General features: G+C 43.1%; 1 protein-coding gene across 1 annotated transcript in view; it reads left to right on the top strand.

Annotated features, from left to right (window-relative positions):
• ARHGAP22 (Rho GTPase activating protein 22) overlaps nt 1-22706 on the top strand; it is a 181369-nt gene that overhangs the window by 112100 nt on the left and 46563 nt on the right. The gene's annotated exons all lie outside the window — the stretch shown is intronic.

Below are 22706 nucleotides of genomic sequence, written 5' to 3'. Positions count from 1 at the left end.
GTTATTGGTTATAGGTTATAAATGTTCTCCCTTTCAGGTAACTGCTTACTTGCGTCTCAATGCAGTGATGATCTGGCAGTATCCCAAAAGCTGGAAGTAGTAAAAGCCAAGAGCTGAAGCACCCATGGTAGTATAGATCTTTTGCTTTTACACGTTTTCCATGACAAGTCCATGAGCTTTTAAAAGACTGAGTCCCATCTTCTAGTCATTACACATAGGAAGACTTGAGGCATAGAGAAACTAATGTGCCCAAGACTGTGTAGTTAAAACTTCTGGCATTGTCCTTTATATTCCAAGCAGTGAGGGTAGAGGTGTTGCCTGCCCAAGTGATATTGGTGTTGAGTGAATTATAGGTAGATGACTAGGAGGAGGCAGACATGGGTAAATGTCATTGCCATTAAATGTACTGTCCCAACCTTATGGAATTTGAAAGGATATGATGTCAGTACCAAACTGCCTTAAGTTCTCCAGAGAGGCATCAGAAGCAACAAGAATAAGACTGAATTTCCAGATCAGATCTTCTTGACTGAATGAAAGCACAACATTTTTAGGTGGCCTTTGGTCCTAAAAGCAGCATGGCAGAGTGAGGGGAAAATAAACAGCCGTAATCATGGAGGGCAAAGCTATGGGATTAAGCATTTGTTGTTCTCTTAGTACCTACTGCCCAAGAGCCTCAAAGACTTTTACAAATACAAACATGGCCATATTGTCACCCCATTTGAAAGACAGGGAAAAACTGAGGCATAGGGTAGTGGGGTCGCTGGAATCAAAACCTCCTGGTGATTTCTTTAACTGCTTAGCAAGGCTTCCTTTTTTGCAGAAGTACCGAAGAAGAAAATTAAGGGATAGCCCAGTGATGTGGCATGGGAGGTTTATAGTGATACATTTTCCACTCTAGACAACAACTGGTTAATAGAATCAGGCTTTTTACATTATCCAAACCTGATGTGTTTTTTTATTTCTTCTCAACATACTCAGCTGCTACAGCAACCAGCAATAATGCAGAAGTTCTGCCTGAAAAAAAATGCTTCCTCCTTATATGATACTGTACATATTGTCATGGAAATTGTCCTCATTTCCCCCAAGCGCACTTTAAATAACTCGAACAGCAGTGCTAATGAGCAGAAAGATATCTGCAATCCCCACCGTGCAACTTGACATACTTTATCCCACTCTGAATTCCCTTTGCTCATCATTGAGCATTTTAAAGATCTGGTATAATAATTTGTTTTCTCTCTTTGGTCCAGTCATTTTGCTCTTACCACTTGGTAATAAAAGGTCAGCTTTGGCTGAAACCTTAGTGTTGCAGCCATGCCGTTTTTTACTGCCAAATATCTTAAGAAAAGCAAGTGTCTCCGAAAGGGTAAGTCATGATATTTTTGGTGTGTTTAGTGTTGTCTGTTTTGCTTTAAACCACAGTAAAGGATTTATTTTGAATTAACAAGCAGTGGGAATGTATCTATTCATACTGCTGGTCGGTTAGCACAGGGGGTTTTATTATGCTGTGTCCATTTTTGGTTTAAGATACAGTGTATGTTGTTATCTTGCATTTTACATTCAGTAAAGCTGACTAAGCGAGAGACTGTTTAACCCTTTAAACATGGAGCATATGTTTTGCACAGGGATAGAATCCCTAATGCAGAACAAAACAGCAACAGAATGTCTGTATGTATTTTTTTTTTTCCCCCGATAAGTTTAGGTAGGCAGCTGAGTAATGTTCTAGTATTTTTGTTTCTCTTGTCCAAAAGGAGCATTTTTTAAAAATCTACACTGAAATAACAAAATAATAATACCAAATGAAGGAAAAACACATTTCCTCTTAGCATCTTTCCTATGTAGGGCTACCTGAGTGCATGATTCCACACAGATTTTTCAGCTCGCTGTTGTGAGGTTTGCTTTGAGGCTGTGTGGGCTTTTCCAGGAAATGTGATTGTTCTACCTCCAGGTAGATATAAAACTCTTCAAGAGAGCAGTTTGCCTCTAGCATTATAAAAATTGATAACTTAATAAACTGCTAATAGAGAAACACATGCTTGTATTTTTCTTGTTCCATTGCATGTGTCTTTATCGTGACATCTGTTATCTAGCCAGCAGTCTAGATGTGGGCTTTGCATAAAGGCAAACAGCAGTGATTTCTTGTAGCTGAGTGTCAAGATTTAATGTACCAGTTCCAGGGAATCTGAGGAATCTGATTTGCTTACCTGGCTAAGCATTTGTGTGTATATATATACACACACATATTTACTTATTATATGCATTTCCTTAATTCCTTGTTTGAATATGAATTGTTTCTAAGTCATAGCTAGAAGGTGGAATTGTATAGGTTTTCATCACAGGTTTAAAGTTGAAGAAAAGGTTTTGAAGAAATGCAAATTTGCTTTATTTAACCTACCTTTATGTTTCCTACTGGGTTCCTGTTTTAAAAGGGGATTGCACAACAAGAACTAGCAGTTGGGATGAGAGAATTGAGTTAAGCTGATCTGTAGCCACTAGTACCAACTTTTTGGTATTTTGTAGAGTAAAACGTGTACGTACGTACACAAATTTACACAAGCATTCAGTAATTCTTAAGGATAGAATCATATTGGCAAAGTTTTTATTAGAAAGAAGGAGAAAACACCATAACTGAAATCTTAATTTGATTTTGTTAAGTTCTTTTTAGAGTTTTGTTGTACGTGTGTACATATATATGCCACTTTACAAGGGGGCGTAGGATAATTTTTACTCCCTCTTTTTGCTCATCTGCTGCGGGCACTCAGCTGACCAGTGCTTCTTTCCCTTATAGCATGTGCTGCAGTAAGAATGTCTCTCCAGACAGATGCTGAGGTAAGGTGCCTGCAGCAGGCATTGCAGGGAAGGGCTGATGGTACAGCCAGGAAAGGTGAGGCTGTTCTGGTAGGTGCACCTGAAGATAAACTTGCCCAGCCCTTATGCCTGCTACAAGAGCAGGGTGTGTGCATCCTGCTGAATGTCTGCCTGTTTGCTGTGAGATGTTCCCTGCCCCTCTGTGGTAAGAAGCTGTGATTTACTAGATGCACAGCAGCCTCTTTAGGCTTGGAGCCCAGCTTTAGACATCCAGCACGAGTCAGTGTGACCCTCTGAAGGTTACAGTTTGAAGCTGGGGAGTAGTTACTCATTGCTCAATCCTTTGCCTAGTCAGCTGATCCTTGTTGCTGCCTTGCTATGATTTGGCATTCCCATCTATGGGGGCAGATGCTGTGCTGGAGTGGGAGAGGGCTAAGCCTCCAGAAGCATCAGGCAGGGATAGGATCTGTGGCTGTAGGTCTAGACTTGGTGGTGCTGCATCTGTTGGGAGCCACTACTGGTGCCATAGTGCAGTGGCTGTGATTTGCCTAGCCCTGGAGCTCAGCCTTGCAAAGAAGTCTTGCCTGCATAGGAAGGCAGTGAGGAGCCAGGAGCAGTAGCTTGGTGCCTAGCCTATGCAAGCAAGAGGGGCCTATGAAGTGACCATTTTTAAACTGGAATCAACATGGGCATAATCTGGGCTTTTAAGAAATGACTGAGGGAAGCTCAGCCAACAGCAATCAGTCGTATTCTTAGTGAGTCACTACTAATGCAAAAATTTTCAGCTAACTGAACACCCCAAATAGCTTTTCCCTAAAACCATCTTGATGCACTGAAGAAGGCAGAGGATGTTGCCTCTCTGAGCCTCCTTCTGCCAAAATCTGTCTGATCTGTGAAATCTGTCTAGCTGTCCAGAATACCTCCTGGTCAAGGCACACTGACAGGGTAGGGATCCTTTTTCCTTCTGATGCCCATTCTGCTTTGCACTAACCTTTCTTCTCTTGCTTCCAGGACGGTCTGGGAAGGGAAGTGCCAAAGCATGAAGGGAGAACCTATGTGTATGAGTGGGGAGTGCTGAGGTAGCTGGGCGTCTCCATGAGCTGTTTAACATCAGTCTGCCACTAATCTTGCTTTGAAGAGGCTGGATTCCTGCCAGTTTTTGAGCCACTTTCCATCCAGTTACTTGAGGCAATCCCTTCTAGCTCCCTTCCAGAAAGCACTTCATTTGCAGAGGTTTTTACTGTGATCTGAGTAAGGAGATCTTTCCCAGTAAGTATATGTGGTTGTTAAAAGGCATTAAATGATTACAAAGTGCCCTAGGCATAACATCAAAAGTGCAGTTGCGTAAAAGCTATAGTAGCCACAGGCTCCAATGGGTCTGTCCTTGCTATTCTCTGTGTCTCTGAACAGGGAAGGATCAAGCCAGCAAGAGCAGTGAGGTTTGTGTACAATCTGTTTCCCACAGGTTCAGATGGCCTAGGGACAGGAGCTGGGCTGTGGACAAGTTCATGGCCAGAAATATTGGTCACATAGGAAAGAAAAGTCACAGATAAACACTCCTGATTCAGCCTTGAGAGGGAACTTGCCCAGATTAATACAGGAAGTGACCAGCAGAGCTGGGAACTGGGACCTGATTCTCCAAAGTCTTATAGCCTGAAGTCCCAGGCAGCGCAGGGTTTTGCCTCTTCGCTCTTTGGACAACGTTTGTACCAAGTTTTAGCTGAAGCCTGTTTCTCCCCAAGTGAACTTTATTCTCACTGTGCTTCATTTCATCTTCTCACTAGTATTCCAGGCCAGGCTACACTGCATTTTGGATTAATTCTCTTTTTTATTTTTGTGGGGGTTGAGAGAACTTGCAGACATCCCTGAAATGAAACAGCCTCGCTGAAGTACAATGTTCTCTCTTGCTGTACATCTTTGCTTTGCAAACTGCTGTGTCTGTGGAGATTTCCCACAGGTCTCATTTGGTGATGTATTCTTAGCCTACTCTTACCCTCTGGTAAAACCTACAGCAATGACAGATTCTGGAAAGATACAAGTAAGGGCTTCTTTATTTCTCCTATTACCAGTTTTAAGCACTATCAAACTCCTATCGGTTACATCCCAACACACACCTTAAATAAGGCATCAAAACAATGAAAAACATTTATCAACCTCTGCAGCCTGTTGTTAAAACTCACTGTTCTCTCATATGCCCTCCTACAATAAAATTTCTGTTTTCCTTTGGCTATTCACTGAGCACTGTCTCAACACTACTCAAAAGTGGGCTATAAAATGTCGTATAGTCAGAATTGTCTCTGATCTCGCAAGTCACCATTGATTTTTCACCTGCCCCTTGATTTCTGGTGGGGGGAAAAATGTTTAAGCTCTAGCAAAGCCTTTTCCTCTTTAATTCAAAAAAATTAATGATGAATGTTTTATTGCCAAGTGATCCTTACTTTGCTGCAGCTGTAGATTTACAGGACTTCAAAGCTGGATGATTAAGGCACAGTTTTAGTTTGTAGCCAGGCAAGCCAAACAATCTCAACTTCAAAGGAGGGGGTTGTTCTTTAATGTTGTGGGCTCTCTCTTTGTGTTCAGCAAATGGAGCTGCCGGGGAAAATGCCATGTGCAGCAGACAAGTGATGTGGCTGCCACTCCTGGGAGGGAGTGTGTCAGCTGCTGCCTGAGAAGAGCAGCCCACACCCAGAGACCTCAGGATATCTGATGACTGCTGATTAGGTCATTTTTGCATGATTTTGACCTATGAGACTTTCTGTGTCTGCTTTTAGTATGCTCAGAGCTTCTGTCTGCGTGGACCCTCAGGGTTGGCCATGCTAAAGGCAGAATCTGGGCCTGAGCTCTGTTGCCTATCCTGCTCCTTTCTGTCTGTGCCTGATTGTTTTCTTCCTCTAGTGTGCTTGCAGGGTGGGTGGTTTTATATGCATTAGGGAGGCTGAGAGAGGCTATCTCAGTGAAATAAAGCATTCAATCCATACAACACTGTGGTTTGAGGGGAATAAGGGCCAGGACTGGGGATGAGGATGCTCTGCATCTATGACAGTCATGTTGAAAAGGGACCATCGTGATTTTCACAGAATCACAGAATCACAGAATGTTAGGGATTGGAAGGGACCTTGAAAGATCATCTAGTCCAATCCCCCTGCCGGGGCAGGATTGCCTAGACCATATCACACAGGAACGCGTCCAGGCGGGTTTTGAATGTCTCCAGAGAAGGAGACTCCACAACCTCTCTGGGCAGCCTGTTCCAGTGTTCAGTCACCCTTACAGTAAAGAAGTTTTTCCTCAAATTTAAGTGGAACCTCCTGTGCTCCAGCTTGCACCCATTGCCCCTTGTCCTGTCAAGGGATGTCACTGAGAAGAGCCTGGCTCCATCCTCTTGACACTTGCCCTTTACATATTTATAAACATTAATGAGGTCACCCCTCAGTCTCCTCTTCTCCAAGCTAAAGAGACCCAGCTCCCTCAGCCTCTCCTCATAAGGGAGATGTTCCACTCCCTTAATCATCTTCGTGGCTCTGCGCTGGACTCTCTCTAGCAGTTCCCTGTCCTTCTTGAACTGAGGGGCCCAGAACTGGACACAATATTCCAGATGCGGCCTCACCAGGGCAGAGTAGAGGGGGAGGAGAACCTCTCTCGACCTGCTAACCACACCCCTTCTAATACAGCCCAGGATGCCATTGTCCTTCTTGGCCACAAGGGCACACTGCTGGCTCATGGTCATCCTGTTGTCCACTAGGACCCCCAGGTCCCTTTCCCCTACGCTGGTCTCCAACAGCTCTGTCCCCAACTTGTACTGGTACATGGGGTTGTTCTTGCCCAGATGCAGGACTCTACACTTGCCCTTGTTATATTTCATTAAATTTCTCCCCGCCCAACTCTCCAGCCTGTCCAGGTCTCTCTGAATGGCTGCGCAGCCTTCCGGCATCTCAGCCACTCCTCCCAGTTTTGTGTCATCAGCGAACTTGCTGACAGCGCACTCTAATCCCTCATCCAAGTCATTAATGAATATATTGAATAGAACTGGTCCCAGAACCGACCCTTGCGGAACTCCGCTAGACACAGACCTCCAACTGGACTCTGTCCCGCTGACCACTACTCTCTGGCTTCTTTCCTTCAGCCAGTTTACAATCCACCTCACTACCCGATCATCCAGACCACACTTCCCCAGTTTAGCTGCGAGGATGCTGTGGGAGACCGTGTCAAACGCTTTACTGAAATCGAGATAGACCACATCCACAGCTTTACCATCATCTATCCACCGGGTAACATCCTCATAAAAGGCTATCAAGTTGGTTGAGCAAGACTTCCCGTTGGTGAAGCCATGCTGAGTGCCCCTAATGATCCCCCTATCCTTGATGTGCCTAGAGACAGCACCAAGAACAAGTTGCTCCATCACCTTTCCGGGGATGGAGGTGAGGCTGACCGGTCTATAGTTACCCGGGTCCTCCTTCCTGCCCTTTTTGAAGACTGGAGTGACATTCGCTTTCCTCCAGTCCTCAGGCACCTCTCCCGTTGCCCACGACTTAGCAAAGATGATGGAGAGTGGCCTAGCAATGACTTCCGCCAGCTCCCTCAGCACCCGCGGGTGCATCCCATCAGGGCCCATGGATTTATGGACGTCCAGGTTGCTTAATTGGTCCCTGACCCAGCCCTCATCAACCAAGACAGATTCCTCCTCTATCCTGACTTCTTCTGAGGCCTCAGGGGTCCAGGGCTCCTCAGGACAGCCTCCAACAGTATAGACAGAGGCAAAGAAGGCATTCAGTAACTCCGCCTTCTTTTTATCCTCTGTCTCCAGGACCCCCACCTCATTCATCAGTGGGCCTACATTGCCTCTAGTGTTGGCTTTACCTGCAATGTATTTGAAGAAGCCCTTTCTGTTGTCCTTGACCTCTCTTGCCAGGTTTAATTCCAAGGAGGCCTTAGCTTTCCTAGTTGCCTCCCTACATCCTCTGACAACAGACTTATATTCCTCCCAAGTGGCCAGCCCCTCCTTCCACGATCTGTACACCTTCTTCTTCCACTTGAGTTTGCCCAGCAGTTCCCTGTTCAACCATGCAGGTCTCCTGGTACCCTTCCTTGACTTCCTACCTGTTGGGATGCTCTGATCTTGAGCTCGGAAGAAGCAGTCCTTGAATGCTAACCAACTATCTTGGGCCCCCTTACCTTCTAGTACCCTGTCCCATGGGATTTCCCCTAGCAATTGCTTAAAAAGGCCAAAGTTGGCCCTCCTGAAGTTCAGGGTTGTGATTCTGCTAGCTATTCTGTTCCTGCCACATGAGATCCTGAACTCTACCATCTCATGGTCGCTACAACCAAGGCTGCCCTCAACCTTCACCTCTTCAACCAGACCCTCCTTGTTAGTGAGGATCAGATCCAGCAGCGCTCCTCTCCTAGTTGGCTCATCCACCATTTGCATCAGAAAGTTATCATCAATGCACTGGAGGAACCTCCTGGACTGGGGATGGCTGGCTGAGTAGGCCTCCCAGCAAATATCAGGGTAGTTGAAATCCCCCACAACAACCAGGCCCTGTAATTGCGAGACTGCTCTCAGCTGCCTGTAGAAGGCCTCATCATCATTTTGCTCTTATGTTAATACTTTGTCCAGTCAACCATGCATCACCAGTTCAATCTAGCAGGGAGGGAAGAGGAGCTGGATAGCTCCATCATTAGATGGACCTAGGAATTGTGGTCATGTGTGGCTTTACTTTTAACTCTGAAGCCCAGGCTGTTTGACCTGACCCTTTGTGTTTTATTAAGCTCTTTGTCCACATATCTGGTGGATGCTTCAGTACAGAAAATAGAACAAAAGTCTCATGATGAAGCAGAAAAGGGGGCTGGATAACTATATTACCTCTTGAACTCACGAGAGTGTTATTTTCTAGGACTGTTTCCTCAACTAGAAATCAGTCTTAAAAACCCCTACAAATAAATTCATTCCATAGCTTAGGGATGCAGCAAGGAGCAAACATGTTGCCGTAGGTATCTGGATCAAAGCAAGGCATTTGAATAGAGGATGAGCCAGCCCACAGGCAGTCTGGATCCTGGTTGCACACTCTGCCACTTTGAGTGGTTGGAGACTCCAGGAAACGGTGTGCTGGACTAGATGGGCCTGGAGATATGAAAGGAGCTGGCAGGGCACCACAGAGATGCACCTGTCGTTCAGCAAATGACTTCCAGAGCCATGTGGCTCTGATGTAAATCTCCCCCATCGGTATTAAAATCTGAGTGGAACTGGGGCTTTATCCAACCAGTAACTAGGCTTTTGTGGGATCCAGGCTGCTCTCTCTACAGGGTTCTGGGATTCAGCAGCCAGAGAGGGCAGCGCTGCCAAGAAGAGTAGTGCTCCAGAGGCAGAGTTAGCCAACACACTGCTGTGCCTCTCAGTGAGCCGTGCATCTGCTGCTGTGAGAGTGGTGACTTCAGCTCACCAGTTAAAGCTCTCCAAATAGAGGAGGTGCCAGGCAACCACTGGAGCTGCTGAGCAAAGCAACAGCGTTTTGAGACACAGTGCACTCCTAATTTCTAATGTGGCTTTCCCATTTCGAGAGCACTGCTTTGGTGAGAAAGCGACCTCCTTTCCATCCTGTGCTGTGGGAGCAATCCTTTATGCTGTTCAGCTTGTTCTCTCTCATTCTTTGCTTTCTGCTTTCTAGGGCTGGCACTGCCTTTGCAGTTGCACATGACCGACCTTCCAAGCAGTATTTCTTGCTTTATGAGAATCAATGTTTGATTAATCCAGGGTACCTGGATGTGGTAGTTCTGTTATTCATTCCTGGCTCTGCTAGTCACTAGCCAATATCATACTGGAAATCATTTAGTGTCTCTGTATCTCAGTTCTCCACTGGTATGTAGGAATTTCTCACTGTGGAATTTGAAGGCTGCTTTTTTTTTTTTTGTTTAATACAGAGAAGGTATTTCCCCACTGGTTCACAATATAACCCTGGAAAGTAATTTTAACCTCTCTGTGCCTGTTCCCCCAAAACACTAATGTTTAGTTCTATGTGACAAGCATATTCCAGCAATCGAACGTCTCTTTTGATTTCTTTTAATTTATTTGTTAATAGCTAAAGCATACACTGAAACCACTTCCACTTGCATATACTTGTCATGAGATTGTTTTGCAGTTACCGTGGTGTGACTATTCCTTATCTGAAAAAGGCAGTCCAAGCTATGTTGGACATTTTTAATAGGGCAGAGATGTAACAGAACTGGACTGGGTGAAGCTGATCTTAGGATAAGGTGTATGGTATGAAGAGCTGTTTTTACTGTCTGTCTCTTTCTGAGAACCAGCCTTTACTTATATTTAGACTATCATGGACAAGACTAGTATCTGTAAACAGGAGCATTTAAGGCTTACAGATGTTTGTGCATTTGCATATATGCTCACTACTTATCATCATTTTTATGTAATGCTTTCATGCCTAGGTACCCAGATCATGTAACTTAATTTAAGCAAGGCAAGAGAATTATAAAATCTGCTCTCTGGAAGGCTGGAGGAGCTGTGTCTGTTTGGCAAGCACTTGGGGATTTGCTTCAGAGACTATAGATTGAGTTATCTCTTAGAGGGGTAACTGGCAGAGATCAGACTTCCAAGGCAATAGTCTACTGCTGTCTTGAGTTCTTGCTTTTTCACACTGCGGACTGTTTAAATAAAAGTAGTGGTAAAAGGTAACCTTCTGTGTCTTTAATGCTAGGGCAGTAGAACTGGCTGCAGTCACAAGCCATGTAAACTTATAGCTCTGTTATTTTTTTCCCCTCATTTGAGATTTGCATGCTCTTTAGGGACTTTCACACTTACCTGATTGCTCTTGATAAAAAAGGGGGAAGGGAGGAGAAGGAGGCACTTGCCATGCTCCCCTGATTTGCTCTGTTACTTGACTCAGGCTCAGATAAATCATACAGCCATCAGTGATTTTTTTTTTTTTTTTTCCAGCCTTGCAGACCATTAACCCAAATGGTTCTTCCATTTCCAAACCCTGTCCTCCCCAGCTCCCTGCGTACCACAGCTTCTCTGCAGATACATAATTTATTATCTGGAAAGCCTCTGTTTTAATGTAATATTAAACAGGCAGCAGCTCAGCAGGTGTCCCCAAGGTAAGGAAGGCAGCATGCTGCTGGCAGCAGCTGCTGGCTTCAGACTTATCATGATTGCTTTGTTTTGAAACAGAAGCTGGAAGCTTTTTAATATACCATGTCATTGGCTGAGCAGGTCCTGGTTTCTGGCTGTTATCCTGCCTTTGACTGCAAAGACAAAAATTCTAATAACACATGCTGCCTGTGACGGCTGCATACAGTTCTGCGCTCTCAAGAAAGGAGCAGGGTGAGGAGAAAGAGGAGGCTCATAAGGCAGATGCATGTGTCCTGTTTCCTGCTCTCATTTTTCTTGGTGGACCAGCTAGGCTAAATGTATCTGTGGAGAAGGCCCACTTGATGTCAGTATTGTTAGAATAGGCTTTCTGCTTCTATAAGCATAAAAATACCCAAATATGTTGCCTATAGAGACCATTCCAAATCATGAGGCTGATATCCCACCAGTCTTACCCAAGTGCTAATTCTCAGTGGCCTAAATCTGTGTAATTAGAACTAATTTATATAGTTACTGTCACTCTGGCAAAAGCAGCTAAACTGGCAACCCTGGCATTTCTGTTTGAGTAGTATATCACAACATGCATTGAGCAAGGCTTTTTTTTTCCTTAGGATAAGGACTTCATCTTCTATATTTAAACATCATAAAATATGTTGATGGCTGGGTTTCCCCAGAATATGTGGGTCCCAAACTGGCATGTGTAAACTGCATGTGGTAAACCTGCTCTGTCCCTTTACCTGGTACTTGATTCTAAGCTTAGGGAAAGGTAGCATTTCTTGCTCTAGAGATAACCAGAGTGTAGTTACAGAGTTTGGCTAGCCAGTGTGAACATCGATGCTGCAAATACGCTCTCACACCAGAATAAACTTGCACTATCACACTTGATTGCTGTATGTACCTGTGTGAGACTTCAGGACTTTTGGGGCATATCCCTGAGAGTTGTAATGTGTCCTGAGCATTTGTCTCCTTTCTCTGCTCCTTTGTGGAAATTCTTTTAGTTTGCCTTGTTAGTAAAGAGACTCTATCTTGCTATGACTGTGATCTAGCTTTGGTTAACAGGCTTTGCTTGAAGCATGACAAAGACCTGTGAACTATCAAAAAGCATAAGAAGGTTTGAAGGACCTTCTAGCAGCATAGAGCAGCCCTCAGTAGGTGACAATGTGCTTTCCTAAGAGACTGTGCATGCTGGCATAGTGGAGAAGAGGCTACTGATCCAGGTTTTCAAATAGGATTTTCCTTCTGCTAGCTAATCATTCTGGAGGAAGACTACCAGGACAGAGTACTTAAGAGTACAGTGCCATGAAGATCTAGGAAGACCAGCAGAAGATCAATGATTTCTGTAGCAAGGAGGTCACTTTACTGGAGTTTGCCCCAGTCCACGAGTACTGAGATGTAGAGACAGGAAAGGTTGTGCCAGCCCAAAGCAGGTTGCTGTTGTCTGGAGGAGCTGGACAGGAACAGGTCAGTGGCCAATTGCTTTAGTGCTTGTGAGCTTTCTGTGCTGTGGAAGTGGAAGCTTGTAAGGTAACGCTTGAGGCAGTTCTGCTGTCTTGTGATGAAAATTGTGAATAGTCCTCCACTATAAATGCACTTCTACAAGCAGTCATCCTGAACTGTGCTGTGGTCTCTAATGATATGCACCTGAGCTTTATTGTCAGCCTCTACAATGTAAAGGTGACTACCTTAGCTTCTTGGAAGAAACACCACCTATGTGCAGGCCTTTGGCCTATCATGGAGGAGACATTCAAGCATCAAGATGGGGTGCAATGGAAGGGTACATCTGTAGTACTTCAGTATGCTATAGTGGCAGTGAATGCTGAAGACCAGACTTCCACTGGGAAATCCATTGAGTCTCAGAGAAAAGCATTGTGTGCAACACTCCCTTGAATTTCAGTGGGAACAAGTCCACTAGTTAAAGACGTCTCTCAGGATGAGTTGTTTACCTAACAGGGTCTTTTTATTTCTTGTTTAAATCTGATCTAAATCAGCATGCTTTTGAAAAGTGAGGTTACATCTGCTAATGACTAACCACTTCAAAGGAACTTCTATGGACTTTTTGATAATGCTATTAACTGGGAGGAATTTGTTCATTGCCAGTGGGTGAAGAGAATTAGAATTGATTTTTCTTAGTGTTGTTCTGCTAACGGTTCACTGACAGTTGTCCTAAAGCAGAAAGAATTGAGGTCCCTGCTTTTTGCATCAGCACAACCTTGAGTTTGTTAGCCATCTTCACTTGTGTTCTGAGCGGCTGCAGTGTTGAGCCCAAGTGACAAGTATGAACTTTCCTTTTGGCCAGAGAGCCCTGCTGCCACAGTGAAGAGTGCTGTGTGTTACACAGTCATGTTTAGAAGATTCATTGGTTACCCAATGCATAGCCAGATACAGGAGACTGCTATAAAACTGCAATTCCGTGCAAACCATAACAAGACTATGGACTTGGATCAGAATATCCCTGAGCTCTTAAGTTTGGATTTAGACCAGTAGTACTTCCATCTACATTGTCTCATCACTAATATTGGCAAGGGTTTTTTCCAAATTTGCTAACATTTTGCCAAAGGCCTACAGTAGATACTCTTTTGCATTTCAATCCCTTTGCTGCATTAATGTGACAAATAGCTTCGTTTTTGTAAAAACAAAGTCTGCAACTGTTGATTCCTTAATCATAGTCCATTTATTTGCTGCTGCCAAAGCTGTGCTTGTAAAGCTTCAGTCACTTCACTGAAGAAAATAATAATGTTTGTAATTGATTGGCTTGAATTTCTGAAGAACTCTGTATTCAGTCTACAGAGAATTGGAGTCTTCACAGGCTCAGTTAAAAGCTCTGGTGTCTACAGCCTAAGCTGTAGCAGCTGATGGCTTCACTTCCATTCTCTTTAGTTCAAAGTATAGAGCATTGGCTAAGATGGGAGATGTGTAGTCCTTTAAAAATACAGTGAGGATGTCTTTGGTTTCATGGTGGACTAGGTACAGGGGAAATAAAAAATAGGCTTATGAGGGGCAAGAAGGATGAGAAGATAGTTGTAGAGAGACTTATTTAGAAGGCATGAGAATCACTTCATTTCTATCGGTGAGCAGACCTGCAAAATGTGAGCACAACAGTTCTAGAAGAATGCAGAAGTTGGATATTATCTCTCCAGTATGAAATTATTAAAGAAAAATAGATCAGACTTTGCCATTCTGATGTTGTGGTAAGTAATTTCTTGTCAGGATTTAAAATTTCCAACTCTTGTCTTCAATGTTAAAGATTTGAAGAAATTTATGAGAATTAGAAAATTGCTTGTGGTTGCATGGTAATGCATAAAAATTACTCAGTCATTTTCATTCAGATATTTCAAAGCATGAAGTATCATCATCTTCCTTCCATGGTCAGGAAGGAATTTCCTCCCTTATAATAGTGTGTAAACATAACCACAGTTGGAATATATAACTTGATACATTCCTCAGAAGTGTTGAGCACTTGCTTCTTTGGAGAGCCACATGGAACCCTGTGGCCTGCTTTGTGTAGATGTGCCACTATTTTCTGAGTCTTTTGTGCATACATTTGTAATTTTTTTTTTGTACCCTCAAATTCCTAGTTGCCTTAATTTAGATGCCTCCTGCAATGTGCCTTGTAGGGGCAGGCCCACAGCTTCTGCCAATGGGCTGGCCTGAATCGCCTCCCTGTGAGTGTGTGGCTTCCGCTGGCCTGAGAAGAACTCATTTCCTTTCCGTCCAAACCAGAGGACAGCGAAATGACCAGGAGCTCTGCATAGCCCAGGCAGTTCCACGCTTCATCACTATTAAGGACTAGTCTCATTGTAACTTTCTAGATTTGAAATATATTGAGGAAAGACTGCAAGGGTTAGTTTTCTGGAATGGAAGAAAGGTAAGGGAAAGCAGCCTGCTGTTGGTACAAGGCTGTCGATGGAACATGCTGGGGAAAAAGCTGTGCAACCTTTTCTTTCTCCCCCTTGTTATTCCCACTTGCCATCACCATCACAGTCTTGATTTTTGTTGCAGGGTTAGGGTCTTCTTTTGTGAGGGGAAGAAATGGCTTTTCTTTTTTTCTTTTTTCTAGCACACCTGTAGAGAGGGACAAAAGTTGTCCTGTTGTCATTCTAAGACAAGACCCTTCATGAAGTGAACAGCTCCCTAAGAGCTGGTGATGTTGGACAGATTTTGAAGGAAAGGTTTGCGAGCTCTGAAGCTCAAGTTTGTGCAAATAGAAAAAGCTGAACCACAAGTATGTCTGGGCTCCCAACCCCTTCAGATTCTTTTCCATTTGGAACTTTCTTTTTCCAGTGAGACGCTTGTGCCAAGATGGCAGACACCTGTTGCCTGGCAGGAAAACACTGTTAGTGTCAGCAGAGGCAACGCTGTACCCTAAATTTGTCTGCTTTGTCAGCAGATATTGCTGTAGGAGGCAGTGACCGTGCCATTGCACATTGAGAGCTCCACCGAAGAAGCTGCTGCTCTCTCTGCTATGATCTAGGTTTTGAAGTGAACTTGTTCAGTTTCCACAGTAACCCCCTATCAGGAACATTATTTGAGTCAAGAGCCACAAGGGTTTAATTGAGCAAACTGTCACTTGTTTGACAATCTAACCCCTGGGGCATCATTGGACATAATTAGAATGTCGGTACTCTAGAATTCACAGGATGAAACACACAAGTCGCAGCGGAGGCAAAGTGGTGTCATGCAGCTCCTAGCAATTGCTGGTGTAGTAGTTGCTCCTCATGTTAATTATTGTTGATCAATTCCTCTTTGGAATAGTTCTGCTGCAATCCTAAACTATCTGTGACCATGTTGCAGAGATTTCATCTCTTGCTGCTAGCTAGTAGAAGCTGATACAAAACCCAAAGCAGTAACAATATAGCTTGCTTATGTGGATGCTATGTGGAGTTGAAGGCACATTTCACACGCTCCTGGAACCTCCCTAGTTAGGGAGGCAGCCAGCATGATCATTATTAATGGCTGTTCATTTTATGGAGCAAAGTAATTGTGGGCAGAAGCTGGAGGGAATGGTGCATGAGCTGTGTTGGTACAAGGGAGATGCTATGTCCTTGAAAAAAATAATGTACTTAGCAGTTGCATATTATGTCTGGGCTTATCTCAACCCTAAATACTGGGCTGCTGCAGTAGAAGTGGCCTTCCCACAGTTGTGAGTTCACCTTAGCCAAGTTAAACTGTACTTAGTGGTCATAGAGAGCAGCGCATCACAGGCAGCATAATAGGCTCCTCTCTGAAATTTCAAGTCATTGAAGACAAGCAGGCACGAGAGCATTGGAGTACTATTACAATAAATATGTTTTTAATGCCAGAAGTGTAATTTAAGAATGACTGAACCTTTTTTATTGAAAATGCTCACAGTTCAGCCTAAGGCAGATATAGCACATAAAAAAAGTTCAGCTTAAGTAGACTTAAACATTACAAAGCACTGAACATAAACACGTGAACGCTTACATGAACACGTGCAAGCAGGTTTTATAAGCAGGGCTTCAAGGTGGCATTTGTGTGCAATGTTACTTCCTTTTCCTTTAAGAGTACTTGAAATTGTTTTTCTCCCTTCCTCTTATCTTGCATCTTTTTTTTGTTTGCTGCGATTCCTGGAGTGTGACATCACTTACCAGCATGTGGCCTACCTGGAATATGGGTTTGTTTATTTTCAAGGTTTTGGTTTATTTGAAGTGATTGGCAGCATTAACCAGTTCTTCAGTTTAATTAATAGAGAAGTCTAGAGTAATACAGGTCACACACATTATCAACAAAGGCATCTCCAGGAAGGAGAGTCAAGCTAACCTGATACAGTTTTTATATATAAAAGGCCAAAGATTAAACCAAATCTTAATTTCTTGGATATAGTTTTAGTAATCATACACTTGGTCCTGACAACCAAAATAGAGTACTAGTCTTAGCTTTTTAAGGGTTTTCTGTGGTCCATGCACCAGTACAGAGAAGCTGTAGTGCCTCTGTTCATGTTAAGTCTTGTCAGAATTTTTGCATAAGAAACCACAGTTCTGAGGTCTAATCTCTTTGTTGGTGCTTTTTAAAAGCAGTTTAATGGTGTCTGAAACCACAGAAGGCATGGGAGGGGAGAACAGATCACAAGGCCTTTGGATTAGTTTATAGATGGCAGTGCCTTTAGAATGTTTGCCTGCCTTTGCTTTATTCTCTGGGATGAGGTCTAAGATCTGGGATATAAAAATCATTTAGGGACTCATGAAAATCCTTTGCAAGGACTTTCAGTTGAAAATTTGATCATCTGCTTGTAACTATTATTAAACCTGGTGGATTGAAAACCGTTCAGGGAAATTAGGCATTTATATTTGACTGAAATGTCAATGAGATTTTAGTGCATGCTTGTAAATCCTGCCCTAAGAAAATTTGAACCATGTCAATTTATGAGCTGAACTTAGTACAATAAAAGGTATTTAAGATTTCGCTTTCCTCATTGATACAACCAAATGAAAGTTGAATGCTAGAATCCCCTCAAACTCCTTCCAAACTGTGGAAATAAAGCACCCTTCACCTACAAAGGTGCCCGTTTCTTTAGGAAAAATTGCTGTTATGTTGTCCATTGGAACTGAGACACAATAAATTTATTTTGATTCAAAGCTTGTTTCTTTTATATGCACTCCATATGATAATTTCCCAAATCTCATTTTTTCTTAATTTTGTAAGCTTTTTAAAGTGTGATCATGAGTTTACTCTCTCAGCTTCCAAATCATCTTCCAACTTAGATATCCCATATATAGGTGGGTGGGTACAGATAGATACAAATAAAAAAATCATGGCAAGCACATATCACTCTACTGTACTGCTCAATTCTTCACAGATCATACCCTTGCAGATCCTGTCAGTTTTCTGTATTTTGTCTGTCACTCCTTGACTACTTCGGATTTTTGTTGCTGTTTTTTTCTGTTCTCAAGTAGCCTAAATGGAGCGTTTCAAGATCAGTTTTGTATTCACAGCAAGTTTTCCTTTCTGTTAAAGGATAATCCAGAAAAAAACAGCAGAAAAGCATTAGAGTTGCTATTAGTTCTAGCGAAGTTTTAACTGCATACTGATGGCAAGTTAACCCAAGATTCAGCTATGATAGACAGGGTCTGTCTCTAGTATTCAGGCTCTTGCAAAACTTTGGTTGGGAGGGAGAGTGCTCAAGACAGAGGTTCAGCACTAGCCAGAATCACAGGCAATAATTGAAGAAAATGGAATTAGGTTTCAAGTGACTATTCCAAGCACTCTCAATGACCTTTTACCTACTAATATTTCTTTTGTCTCTTTTTATAATCCAAAGATCGAGACTGGGTTTTTCTGGGTTATTTTCCTGCTGTGCGAAGAAAGATTCCCCCTAATAGAACTGCACTTAATCTCGACAGAATTCATCTACCTCATTTTTCACCTTCTTTCATTATCGCGGAGATCTTAGAGCCCTGAATCTGATACTCACCTTTAAGACAATCACAAAGAGCAGGTTAGGGAAGATGAATCATTGCAATTGTTCTTTTCAGCTGGGGGTGCTAGTTTTTGTCCATTTGTCAAGATCTTTGTTGCTGCTTGTCTGCAATCAAAGGCTTCCTGTCACTACTTGCTTTAGTACTGAGGGCAAACATGTCAGCTGGGCCTTGCATTACCCACCAGCCACCCCCTTCATAACTCAGCCTTGAACTGCTGTTTGTCTCCCCACACACTGCAGCAGCATGCGCATGGCCAACTAAATGTTGCTGTTACTGAAAATACCACTCTACTGTCCACACCAAAGCAATACAAACATGTAAATATACACACATACGCAAGCATTTGTAATTGTGTAAATTTTCAGTAGAGTTGATATAATGACAATACACAAGCACATCAGTAAGCAGAATGATGTAAGAAACGGGTGAAAGGCAAACCAGATGGGGGGGGGAAGGAAGGGAAATGGTCTGAACAAAAAAAAAAAAGCAGCTGCTGAATTCAGCAGAACCTGACAGCAGCTTTACTTGAAAACACAAAAGTTCCTCCTTTTAAATGCAGTGGGACAGGAACTTCTCCTACTAGGAAGTCCAGTCCTGTTCCCCCTGAACTTCTGTTTCCATACAGACGAAGGGGATCTAAGGCTTAGCTTCACAAGTGTTGATCTTAAGAAGGTTAAGCTTGAGTGAATGAAGTTCAAGGAAAACAAAAAATTCCAATATTTCCTTACTGGAAACAGCTCTATAAAGGGAGAGATGCAACTGAACGTCTGTTATAGGTTCTTTGAACAGGAACACAGGGCAGGACAGGTATATATAGTGTAATGGCAACCTTATGCTTTGCACTTTCCCGTGAATGCATACCAGAGTAAGGATGGTCAAAAAAAGGAAGAATTTTCAGTAAATAGGGCTTTGAAGTGTGGATTGTGATTCCTGCTGCTCCATCTGACCTTTAGCAAGTCACTTAGCCCTAGACTTTCAGTATTTAATCTTCCCTGTTGTGGGGCATGGGGGAGAGCTGAAAAGAGGACTGTTATTAAGGATTAGGAGGTGGCACGTTGCTTTGAGGTGAATGCTGTACAGCTGACATCAGCAGCAGATGGCTCAGAGGCCCTGTGAAATTCGATTGCACAAACCACATGAGCAGACGGCATATGAGAGCAATTCTGCCAGCATTTACTAGTCCAGGCCTGGAAAAGAGAGCATTTGTGCCGTGCAGCTAAGGGGCCTGGAGCTATGCTGTTCCCTTGAGGCAAAGATACCTACCAGTGTACGTAAAGCAACTTGAAAAAGGTACCTTGAGACAGGGGTGGCAAAGCATTGAAGTCAGCTGGGACCTGCAGCCCTCTTGATGGTAAGCAGTAACAAAACAAGTCCCTTAATCTTTCTAGGCTATTTTATTTACTGTATGTACTTGTATGGTTGTCATTACCTTTCCCAGTCTTGAAGCTGTTCAGTTTTTGTATACCTGGGAGGGAGGCAAATAGTGCTGCTGGCTTGCTTTATGGATGGTTGTGCAACACGCACTGGAAATCTGCAGCAGAGCAGGCGTTTGAATGCAGGATCCCCCTGGTCATAGGTTAATGCTGAAGAAGATGGACTATTCATCCCCAAAGTTAAAGCCCCCTGCTTCTGCCGCATCTATTGAGGTGCTGGCACTCTGTTTATGTTTGCAATTTTATTTCTCCTCTGGTCTGGAGATGAAAGTAGCTTTGAGCAGAAGGACTGGAATGTCTGCCTGTGGCAATCCTGAACTATGCAGAGCTGGTCTCTGAGGGCCAGTCTTGTTTGTATGGGAGCTTGATTAAAGATAAGTGAGAAGTTCTGTTCAAGGGAATGGAAAGCCCTTGTCTGTGTTTAAAATTGTTAGCAGAGTGTTCCTCCGTATCATGGTGCTGAGTAGCCAGAGCCCTGTTTGATTCACACAATAGAAGCAGCACTTGTGTGTTTCAGGGTTAGAGTCTAACAGCAACTGTAGTAAGGGCTGGAGCTCTGTTAGTGGCAGAGAAGAGGTTTGAATACACCATCTGAATGTGAACTTTATATTGCTGTAAGAGGCAAAACTAAAATTCCATATCCAGGTGTTCCTAGGCAGAAGGTTTAAAATTATTTTCCTAAAACAACCCCTAAAAGACAAGGGTGTTTGAATTGATACAGCGTTTGTGTTGCTAACTCAAATCCAAAACCCGTAACAAGATCTTGGTTTGGGTCTGAGCCCAGAAAAGAAAGCATTTGTGAATTTTGGGTAAAATTCTGGACTTCTGAAGGCGTATGGGACAGTGTTTCCTTGTTTGTTTGTTTTTTTTTAAGAAGATCTAAGTGTTTGAATTTATCTGTTTCTTATTCTTGTGACTACTAGGACTCAAAACCTGTTGAATGTTACAACAAAGTAGAGAGACATGTCTGAATTCTGCCCTTTAGGGAACTCTAGTTTTGCTTGTTGCCTCAAGGATGTAGTGAAAGGAGCCAGACATGTGTGGAAAGGAATATGATTAAAATGTTATTTAAAAAAAAATAGTTTATAGGTGGGTCTGCATGCTCTGCCATTGCATATTCATGTCATGCTAACATATGAGGCTTTCTCTAAGAAGCAATTCTGAAGGTGTATTCTTGTTTCTAAGCTAGCCTCCATATGTGGAGTTGTCTTCATTTGCTTATACTTATGTGACTAGTATAAGTATGTCACTGACTCTCCCACAGGCAGCTTGTAGGGTCATGACTTTGCTCCTATTTAAAGTTTCAGTGGGGAAAGCCAACCACGGAGGAGCTGTATGTAGTTTTTGGCAGTCTCAGGCCTAGCGCATACAGGAATCTTTATTTCCCATCCTGTTTTTACTTTTTACAGACTCAAATAGAAGTATAATTTTTTTTCCTTAATGTTTGCATGAAAAAGGCCCACAAAGCTTTAGAAGGCAGCTGGCTGGTCCAAAGTAACATCTTGGGGGGAAGGGGAGTTGTAGTCAGGTCCCTGTGGTACAGTGATTCAGAAGGAAGATGCTGAGACACCACTTCTGCAGAAGTCCAGTAAGAAGTTGCCTTCATCCTTTTCTGCTTATTATGCTTCATATGGTAATCTTTGCAGGGTCTAGTTCAGCTGTTCTGACTAAATTTGCAGTTTGTAATTAATTCTAAGCTAAGATTCTGGTCTCTTCTTGTCCTTTATGGCTTGAGTGGGCAAGATCTCAGCTGAGTCCCTTTAAATTTAAGAACAGGATCTGTGTTTTATCTTGACCAAGCTCATTTGATTGATGGTGGTGTGATCCATACAGTATGTGTTTTTTTGAGACTGTTTCATTCCTTTGAAGAGCTAGCTTGAGCTCAGGCTGTGTATCTGCTAGATGCCAGATCTTGAACCCCTGTTTCTGATGTGTGCTGAGGGCTGTGAAAAGCCTCTTTCTTGATATCATATCTCCTGTAAGATATTTGGTTGTGAAAGAACACAGCAATAGGTCTGCCAGGTAAGGCAGAAGAATTAGACCTGGTGACCTCTGCTTCCACCATGAGGCTGAGCACGTTGGTAAAAGACTTAGGCTGTGACAGGAGTTTCAGACACTGTAATTTCCTGCTCTGACAGTTCTGTGTGCAAAGGATGTAAGTATGTCCTCCTTGCAGTGGAGTATGGTGGAGCGTTAATCTGTCTAGACGCCTGCATCCTATCCTTGAGCTAGAGAGCTGTTCTACTTCATATATCTTAAGGAATATGAATCATTCAGTAAATTCAAAATGGGAGACTGTCTGAGAGGATGCTCTGAGGAGAGATGCAGAATTTGGTGATGTGGGGAAAAAGCATTATGGCTTTTGTTTCATAAGCTGCATGCTTAGTCCCAGGTGGCTGTTGTCTCTCTTCTTTACTGAAAGACTGCCTCAGTTTCCCAGAATTGCTTCTCAGAGAGCCACAAAATTCTTCTCAACATGTCTCATTTTACCCCTTTTGCTTTGCAAATCAGTGTATGATCTGTGAGTGCGTCTAGACCAAGAAACAATAGCAAGAAAACGTATTTCCTTGGCTTGCAGGCAGTTCCCAGCTTGCTCCTTTCCCCAGATTAGCAAGGATTTAGGAGGCACACGTTCTGTGTGCACACAGTTCTGCAGAAACTACCACATACCATCGTCCTGCTCTTATCTCTGAATTCCATAGACAGGCAATCTTGGCTGCTCAGCGCAGGCTGGCAGCTTTAGCTTGCCAGTAGGTACTGAAAGCCATGTAAGCGTGGAAATGACAGTGACACAAGGGCTAAGATATTATCTCTATAGCAAAGCCAAGGGCAGTTTCCATGGTGATGGAGATGATCCAGGCCCCTAGTGATGCAGCTGCTGTGTTGGACAAGGATCAGTAGCCTTTTTATACAGAGGCTGCTCCAATAAAGCTTTTTGTG

This window comes from Nyctibius grandis, chromosome 4, assembly GCF_013368605.1.
Source record: "Nyctibius grandis isolate bNycGra1 chromosome 4, bNycGra1.pri, whole genome shotgun sequence".
NCBI lineage: Eukaryota > Metazoa > Chordata > Aves > Nyctibiiformes > Nyctibiidae > Nyctibius > Nyctibius grandis.
Note: the sequence above shows the minus strand (reverse complement) of the source record. Positions and strands in the feature narration are given on the sequence as shown.